The following is a 9,417-nucleotide window of genomic DNA, read 5'->3' on the forward strand; positions in this document are numbered from 1 at the left end:
CATATGACGTGCTTGTCATGATGCACAAGCCTAAGCTTTGATCTCAGCCAAGGATTGTTTGGCATTTTAGCCTTAGGAGCTCTCCTGGAGGATAGCAGATAAAATGGTGCTTGAGAGAGACAGATCTTTTTACTGTTAAACAATGAAAGCATGTTAGAAATTCTATGTTTGTATTTGTGCATGTGGAGACACAGAGCTGGCCAACCTCTGCTGTAGCCTAGCTTGTCTGGGCCATAGATTCGCTTCACAAAATCATGTCACTAACAGTAGGATTGCCTCTCATTCCCAGGGATTGATATTAGTTTGACCTTAATGCAAATGTGTGAGCAATTCCATCAAAGTTAATTAATACAAAAATCATTACTAATTCCTCATGAGCCAGTTTTCTTCAGGCTACATTTATCATCATACACATGACTTATTAATGACATGAGGATTAATATAATAATACTGGGCTTTAATAATCCTTACACCACTTTAAATCAATAGCAGTATTTTTGTTGGTTTAATGGAAAGAAGGTTTGAACCCAGCATGTCGTTCGGTGATCATTATAGAAGTCAAAGGAAGGCAATGGATGTTGGTGTGTTGGCAAGTGAATGTGCCATGAATGTTATGTGCTGTGCTGTAAATATTGTTGTGGGTGGTGTAACAAATATAGCATTGCAAGAACAAAAGGCAGACATTTAGCAGTACATAACCACACTGAAACCAATGAGACTTCAGCACCAAGAGCAGTTTAGGTGCCTCAGTGACCTCAAGAACAAAGGCCTAGATCTTTGAAACATGTAGTCCCTTAACTCCTATCGATTTCAAAGGGAGTTAGTCCCTTAAGTATTTACAGGCATCTGAGCCTGACACCCCAAGTCACTTTTGAAAAATGGAACTTAAGAGATTAAACCCTGTTGCCTCTCAGTAAGACATAGCCTCAAGTAAATGTCTATGTAGACATGGCCTATGCTTTATTGAAATTCAATAAGGCACTAGGCTGTGTCCTAAATCTTCTCTGCTACATACATTCTCTGCTAAATTTTCTCTGTTTCAACTGATACTTACTTATTTATACAAAATGAAACAGCTCCAGCATAAAGCCTGGAGAGCATTTCAACTTTGTTGTATATATTCTTTTTATATTAATAGTTGTTGTTAATAATGATAATTAATGTATGCAGCACCCACCACATAATATGCATTTAGAATAAAATTCCCCTTTTGAATTATGAGTCCAGAGGTTATTAAGTAGCATGGGGGTCTTCGGCATAGGAATGAATTTCTTTTTCTTTTCTTTTTTGGACAAACCCCTGTAAAATTATTTAATTTCTTAATTTATCGTGTCACATACTAACAATATATTGTTTCTGATAATAACTAGAAAGCAAACACGTGGTCTTCTAAAGGAATTTTAAAACCTTATGACTTAACAGGAGTCTAAATATAAATTAATAAACATCAGGGGTTTAAAAATATATATAGGAAATAGGACTGTTATAGTAATGGCACTCAAAGGAAGACCACATGAGCAGTTTTTCAAGTGCTCAAGATCTAAGCCTGTGATAACAGCTGTGTTGGTCCTGGTAACTTCTAAAGCTAAAAGCACCAGCACAGTCACAGGTGTGGGTGCTGTGGGTGAGGGCTTTCAAGAGCTCCCCTTTACTGTGGGTGGGGCACAGAGAGGAATAGGGACCACATGCTAGACAGTGAATTACATGGCATAAAAGAGAATAGATTCGACATAAAGGTGCTACTACTAAAGCACATCTTGACTAGTGTTAAGAGCTGCTATTCATGTTTTGAAGATGAGGTCAGGTAGAGACCACGCTACAACTACAGATCAAGAGAGAGAACTACAAGAACTGTACTTCTACTAGACTACGTCAACCTCTCTATATTAGTAACAGGTTTTTCATTGTAGTGTAGATTTTATGAAAGACGAACATTTGTACATTGAGTATAATTGTCTTTCTTTGCTTCTTGATAGGACTTGGCTATCTTGTAGATCAAACCTTCTGGACAAAGCTGAATGATACAATGGGAGGAACACCCTATTAATTTACAATTGAAAATGTACAGAACAGGAAAGAAACAAAAAGACAAAATATCAATCTCTTTGTAAATGCAGAATTTCAATGTATGGTTCTCTTTACTGTAGCAACCAGGGCACAAGGGCAGAGTGAACATGTGGCCCTTTATTTGATCAAGGATAATAATCAACTAAGCCAAAAGGAAGGGAAGTAGCTTTTCCTGTTTCAGCCGCTTAGTATAATCTTTTATGCACCTCCAATTGCATATCTGTGTGATCATTGCCAGTGGGAAAAACTTGCAAGTAACAAAGAATCTGAACTTGTAGAGAAAGGGCCAGTTTTAAAACCATTAGGTACTACAAAACACATTTAATAACATTGTTCATTTTACTCCTGGAAATGCACAATATGGACACAACTTGCTTCTTTACCCCCTGAAAAAGGGAGTTGAATTTTACAATGAAAAATAAATGTTCTATGGGAAAATATTCCTTAATTTCTGCCCAGCTCTAGAACACATGCATCTGGATCACTTCAGGCTGCTAATCTTCAGATTGTTTTTCAGTTTTACATTCCAGACATCTCTGTCTGGATAGTTTGGGAGGGTTAGCATCCTCCGCAGATTATCTTGATCATGCCATTGGAGATTATAATCTGGCTTTGTCAGAATTGTTTAGCATAAATCCTAATCAATTTTTCTTTGGAGGTCTAAGATGAATACATGCAACTGTTGTGTCTTGCTGTATGGCCCTGATGGTGCATGATCACAATGCATGTGGTTGGTTCATCCAATTGAAAAGGACCATGCAGCAAGCAATGAGTAGTACATTCCTTAGTGCTTCTGTGGCACTGCTAATGAGTGTGTGGATTATAGGCAAAATCCTGTTTCCCTTTATGCACCTAAATGGCACACATGAAACCATATAACTGCATTTTTAGCACTTACATACAGTCTGTGATTCAGTTGTGAGATGAGGGTCATTGGAACTCTTGCACCCTCTACCCAGCAGCCCCCATGCCCATGTGAGTGGCATAAAATGTCTCTGTCATGTTTAATAGCTTTAAGCCTTTGGAATACAAGATTCTAGCTGGGAAGCTATGCAGAAAAACAGGGCTGCTGATGTACATGCATAAGGCCAAGTAAGTCCTGACACTTCAGCTGCAGAAAATCCATGATTAGCAGGTGTTAGACAGAGAAAGAGGAGGGCCTTCAAAGCTTTAGCTCAGTAGCCTAGTGGTTAGGGCACATGCCCAGGGAGCAGAAGAGCCAGGTTTTAGGCAACTTTTCACCCAGAAGGACTTGAATCAGCTTCCCTCCTACTTCATTTTACTTCTAGTAGGTACCAATGCAGAGCAAATTAGAATGCAAAACTGTGTATAACTGCCAAAAACTACAGTTATGTAGTAGTGTATTTAGCTCATGAGGTGAAATAGAATTTAGCCCATCTTTTTATAAAAATCAAACATTGGATAACATTGCTTTTACATCCCTATGTGTACTTGGATCACACAGGTAATGTTGTTAATACTGAATACTGCCAGCAGCCCGGTAGTTTGGCCTGTCATCTACAGGTTCCTGGGGTGCTGCAGTCAATGTATTAAATATTTATCATGTATTTCTTTCTTTCCCATTCATTATTTTTCATTCAAGTTTGGGTCCTTATCCCTCCATTCTAATAGTTTTGCCGATGTAGTTTTGTTCCACACCCACTTGACCCATGAACCAGCCTCCATTGTCCACTTGTTAGCTTTTCAAACAATCTATTTAATCTTTTTGCTATATTTCTCCTCATGCTTAAGATCAACATAAGCAAAGCTACTTCAATATATTCCTTCATATCCCTCCTTAAAACTCTCCTTTGTCAGGACCCCTGCAAAAACTTGGCAACAGTCAGGCTATCAATGAGCCATGCTTACTGCCCAGCAAGCTGACCAGTGGGTTTTTTTGGTGTGTTCTTTGTTTGTTTACGTCAACCTGCTGCCTCTTGTCCTATACTTGCTAAGCTCTCTGCGGCAGGGATTGTTTCTTTTGATTCTTGTAACTGGGAGGTCTGGCCCTTTAAAAAGGAGCAGCCAGCCCTGTTGTAGAAGCCCAACTGCAGGTAATTAACCTACTAGCAGTTAAACCCAAGAGAGACCTGAGAGCAGACAATAGGAAGCTTGGGAAGGCCACAAGCCATAATGATCGGTGCTTGGTCCATTACTTTCCAACATCTTTATTAATGATTTGGATGTGGGGGTGAAGAGCTCACTGGCCCAGTTTGCGGATGACACCAAGTTAAGGGGGAAGGTAGTCACGCTTGAAGATAGGCAACAGATACAGGCAGACCTAGACAGACTAGCAAATCGAGCGGATTGGAATCTGATGAAGTTCAATGTTGAGAAATATAAAGAGCTGCACCTCAGGATGAGCAACCCCCAACACACCTACAGGCTTGATGGCACCAAACTGACTAGCACCACAAATGAAAGGGACCTGGGGGTAATAATCGACCACAGTATGAATATGAGCTGGCAGTGTGATGCTTTAGCCAGTAGGGCAAATAATACTCTGGCATCAATTGATCAATTGATGCATCTCTAGCAAAACCAAGGAGCTGATTCTTTCGCTGTACTTAGCACTGGTGAGACCACAGCTGAAATACTGCATCCAGTTCTGGGCACCACACTTTAGCACGGACATGTACAAGCTTGAGAGAGTCCAAAGAAGAGCCACCCGTATGATCAGAGTCCTACACAGCAAGCCATACAAGAAAAGGCTGAGGGATCTGGGACTCTTCAGTCTGAGGAAAAGAAGGCTGAGAGGGGACCTAGTAGCAGCTTACCACTACACTAGTGGAGTACCTCAAGGGCTCAGTGAGCAACTGTTCACCAGGGCACCTGAGGGAAAAACCAGGAGTAATGGCCACAAAATCCTGGAAGATCGATTTAGGCTCAACATTAGGAAAAACTTCTTCATAGTCAGGGTGTCCAGGCTTCGGAATAAGCTCTTCCAGAGGCGGTGCAATCACCTACCCCGGAAATCTTCAAGAGGAGACTAGACAGTCACCTTGCTGAGGTCACCTGACTCCCAGTTATCTTTTCTGCTTGGTGCAGGGGGCTGGACCCGATGATCTTCTGAAGTCCCTTCCAGCCTTACAATCTATGAATCTATGAAAAACCTCCACAGTGCCCCTACCACATTCCAATGCTTGATGAATAGGGTTCTGTGACTACACAGAAAGTATGCCAGGGCCTATCTTAACAAAGTGGTGTTTACCAGCATTTAGAAGGAAGATCTTCATTGGGTCAGGTCAGTGCTGCAAGCAGTTGGGATTGCAGGCCTAACAGCCAGTGTAATGCCAAATCAGCTGGTCATAGAACTAAGTATTTAGGGTATACATAAGGAAACCAGGAAGTTAGACCATTTGTAGACAAAGTAAAGATGTTGGTATAGTCTCCCATACTTAAAAGTCCTTCTTGGGGTTGGCCAGCTATGATCAATTCTTTATTTCATAGTTCTTGGCGATCAGCACCTCACTAACTGACAAACTATATAAGACAGCACTCAAAATAGTGCAGTGGTCTCCAGTGTGTGATGAGGCCTTTGGAGAAATCAAACAAATACTGTATACCACTACAATGTTACACAGTCCAGACTTTAACTATAAATTAATTTTACAGACAAATACCTCAGAGTGAGGCTTAAGGGCCATTCTTCCCAGTCTCATATTTGAATTGCAAACTTCTTCTTCAGGAGCAGAAATATTCTGTAATTGAGAAAGGGTGTCTTGTGATAAAATGGGCAGTTGAGACCCTCTAGTACTATCTCCTTGGACCCCTTTTCTTCTAGTCATGGGCCATGCCCCTCTTAGGTGCTACACATGATAAAAGAAGACAACCCTAGGCTGACACATTGGTACCTGGCATTATAGCCCTATTCCTTTGATATCTGCCACCACTGCTGCACATGCCAATGCAGGCTTCTTCTCATGGGGGGAGGATGAGTCTGAATGCAGAAGAGTGGGTCTCATACCCCTTACACCCTGGGGCAAGGGAAGCAGGGAGAGAAGATGTGTAATAGGGTTGTTTGGAGTTTTAAGAAGGAGCAGACAGCCCTGTTGTAGAAACCCAGCTGTGGGTGGCTGTCTGATAAGAGAATATCCCACTAGCTGCTTAAAGCTAAGAGGAGAGAGTGGAGTTGGGAGCAGAGGGAAGGAGCTGTTTGTAGCCAGGAGACATATTGGAACTCAGATACACTTCCTACTGAGAAGGGCCACATGATGGTACTGGGTCAGAGCTAAAGGGGCTCTCCTTCCTCCTATAGAAGGGGTAAGAGTTTGTTTGCTCCTTTATGTGTTGTTTAGTACAAAGACTGTTGTATATCTGTGGGGTCCTTATCCCAGGAAAGAACAGGGGAACCATCTTTATTAACAATTAACTACCCTTAATACTAAAGCAGAGCAGCAAACAGCAAAACAAGGGATGTGTCTACATGTGCATTTGATGTGGGAGTAGTTTACTCATGAGTAAACTACTTGAGTAGTAACTACTTGAGTAAACTACTTGAGTAGTTACTCATGAGTAGTTTACTCATGAGTAAACTCTTGAGTAGTTTACTCATGAGTAAACTACTCAAGAGGAAACGCTTCTGGGTAGGCATCTGCATGTGCAGAAAGTGGGAGCAACCAGGAGGAACTGGAGGCTCCAGCCACAGCTGCCTGTGGCAAGAGACCATCTTGAAAAGGTATCCCCACTCCTGGCTCCCTGGCTAGCTGCATTTCTGGCCAGGAGCAGCATGCACAGCAAGGGGGCAGCATGCTACAGCTCTCTCACCACAGTCTCTCCCTCCCTGTGCCATGGCTGCTCTAGCCCCTTCCCCTGGCAGCAACACCAAGCACCCCAGGCTCCTGTTGGCTACTGCACTTGCCCTGCTTGCCTATCGCAGCGACTGCCATCTGGCCCATGGCCTTCTGGGCCCTGCTGGCTCTCCCATGCACAGAAATCACCTGCCTGGTCCCAGGGCCATCACCACCAGGCAGTTGCCACATGGGCCCAATCCTGCTGGTTGGACCCCAGCAAGAACACTGTTGTTGTGTTCCTGGATGCCACCACTGGGGTCTTCCAGGGTGGAAGCTGGGGTAGGAGCTCCTGGCTGGTGGAGGTGGTGCTGGACCCAGCTCAAGTTCATTGACATTAAAACTTAATTCAATGAGCCAACATTTCTCATCTTTGTTTTTTGTCATACAACTTTCAAATTTTGGCTTTTGGACTGTTATACATTGGTATTACACAGTTGCTGCAGAATACAATCTTAACCTGAAATGTGTATCATTTTCTGTTAATTTCTGGAAAGTGCATAAAAGCAACATCTGTATATGTACACAAAGTGTCCTCAGCCAACACTACAATAATGTGGAATATAAGTATTGAAATCCTTACACTACCATAACACAGAAGATATTAAAAGGTGCTTCTTACAATGCTTACACTACTTCAACCAACAAATTGCATAACTAAGAGGTGTCGTGGAAAACACACGCAGCAAACTTTTGGGTCAGGTCAGCAGAACCTTTATTTGGATAGAGCTACAGCTGTAGGAGGGGCCTCAAAGTGACATGGATTCACCATGCACTTGGAGGGGGCTCCCTCCCTAAAGGTTAAATCAAAAGGCTTATATAACTTTTTAACAGCCACCTACAATTCATGTGAACATATCGTGAAATTTTTAGAAACCTAGCTGCAGTAACAGTTACAAAAACATTATTTTCATTTCTTTATTACAAAACACTCTTTTATTGCTGTCTCAGTAACCGCTGATTACTACAAGGCCAGACATTCTTCCTCTTTTCCTAGCCCACACTTTTACACAACGCCTTTTGTTTTATCTTTACAAACTTTTTTTTTTGGTCAAAGTTTAAGGCCTCTGCTTTTTTTATACCACAGTCCCCCCTTTCAGACTTAACAGCCTCACACTTCTATTTCCATTAACTTTTGTAAAAATTCTTTATCATGGGTTCTGGGGGTGAGTTTACAAATCTAGCAGTCAGAAGCATTTAAGGCTACAGGTACCCTTTGTAGGAAGTGCAAATAAACATTAGAATAAACTGGCAATGGCAAGGCTAATAGTAATATGAACAGTCTTATTATACAAAACATGTTGGCAGGTATTGTTTGGCTTGCCTCTGCAGGCAATTTTTTCAGGTTTTCATTGTCTTTTTGTTCTCCTTGATGTTAACAGCAATGATTCAGTCTCAAAAACAGAAAGGACAAAATATTTTAACAACGAATAATCCTCACACTAGTAGGACAAATTCTACTACTAACCACACCCAAGAGGGCAACCAAAGTTTCTTCTCATTTTCTGAGCTTAGGTTGCCTAGAGGGCTGATAACTTCAGCTCTGGGTCTGGGTCAAGGTGAGGATCTTTTAAATGGAAATGTTTACGTCTTCCGAGGACGCAGATGATACCTTGGCTCTCCAACTGATGGAGTCAGTTGGATCAGGGTGTTAGGTTCATCAATGAGATCACTATCACTTGTGCCTTGATACTCCTCACTTGCTTGAGTGAGGTCCTGAGGGTCCTTGTCCTTGGCCTCAGGGAAAGGTTTCAACCTTGGTTGGAACTCAGCGGCCTCAGGATCCAATGGTGGTGATACTTTCTTGCAGTGTGAGGCGTGAGTCCACGTCTGGTGACCCTGGCAACGAACAGCAGTGTTAGTGGTCAGAAGCACTTGAAAGGGTCCTTTCCATTTTGGTTGAAGTGCGTTTTTCAGTTGATGAACCTTTACGTAGACCCAATCTCCTGGCTCAAGGTTGTGACAAGGAACATCCGGTGGTTGAGGTAAAGCTTCTTGGACCTGGGAATGAACAGACTTAGCATACTTCATTAATGCTTTGCAATAATTTAGTACGGTTTTATTAGTTAATTGTAGGTCTGCTTGGTGTGGGGCTACAAGTGGTGTAGTCGGCATTCTCATGGGTTGTGCCATGAGTATTTCATAAGGGATTAAACCGCGTTTTCTGTTAACAGTGTTTTCAATGTGCATAAGGGCAATGGGCACTGCATCAGGCCATTTGAGACCTGTTTCAGCTCAGATCTTTGAAACTTCAGCGCAGATCTTTGAAATGTGCGTTTTTAAATCTGACTTTTTACGTTCTACAGCACCACTTGACTGTGGATGATAACTGCAGTGTAGGTGTTGCTGTATTTTGAGTGCTTGGCAGATGTTTTTTACTATCTGTCCTGTGAAATGGGTGCCTCTGTCGCTATTTATTGCAAGTGGCAACCCGAACCTAGGGATGAATTCTTTGAGCATTTTTTTTTGCTACAGTGATGGAATCAGCATGTACGCATGGGTAGGCTTCTACCCATCCAGAGAACATATCAATAATAACAAGAATGTACTCATAAGAACA

The sequence above is a fragment of the Alligator sinensis genome, unplaced genomic scaffold (assembly GCF_000455745.1).
Source record: "Alligator sinensis unplaced genomic scaffold, ASM45574v1 scaffold38_1, whole genome shotgun sequence".
NCBI classification, from domain to species: Eukaryota; Metazoa; Chordata; order Crocodylia; family Alligatoridae; genus Alligator; species Alligator sinensis.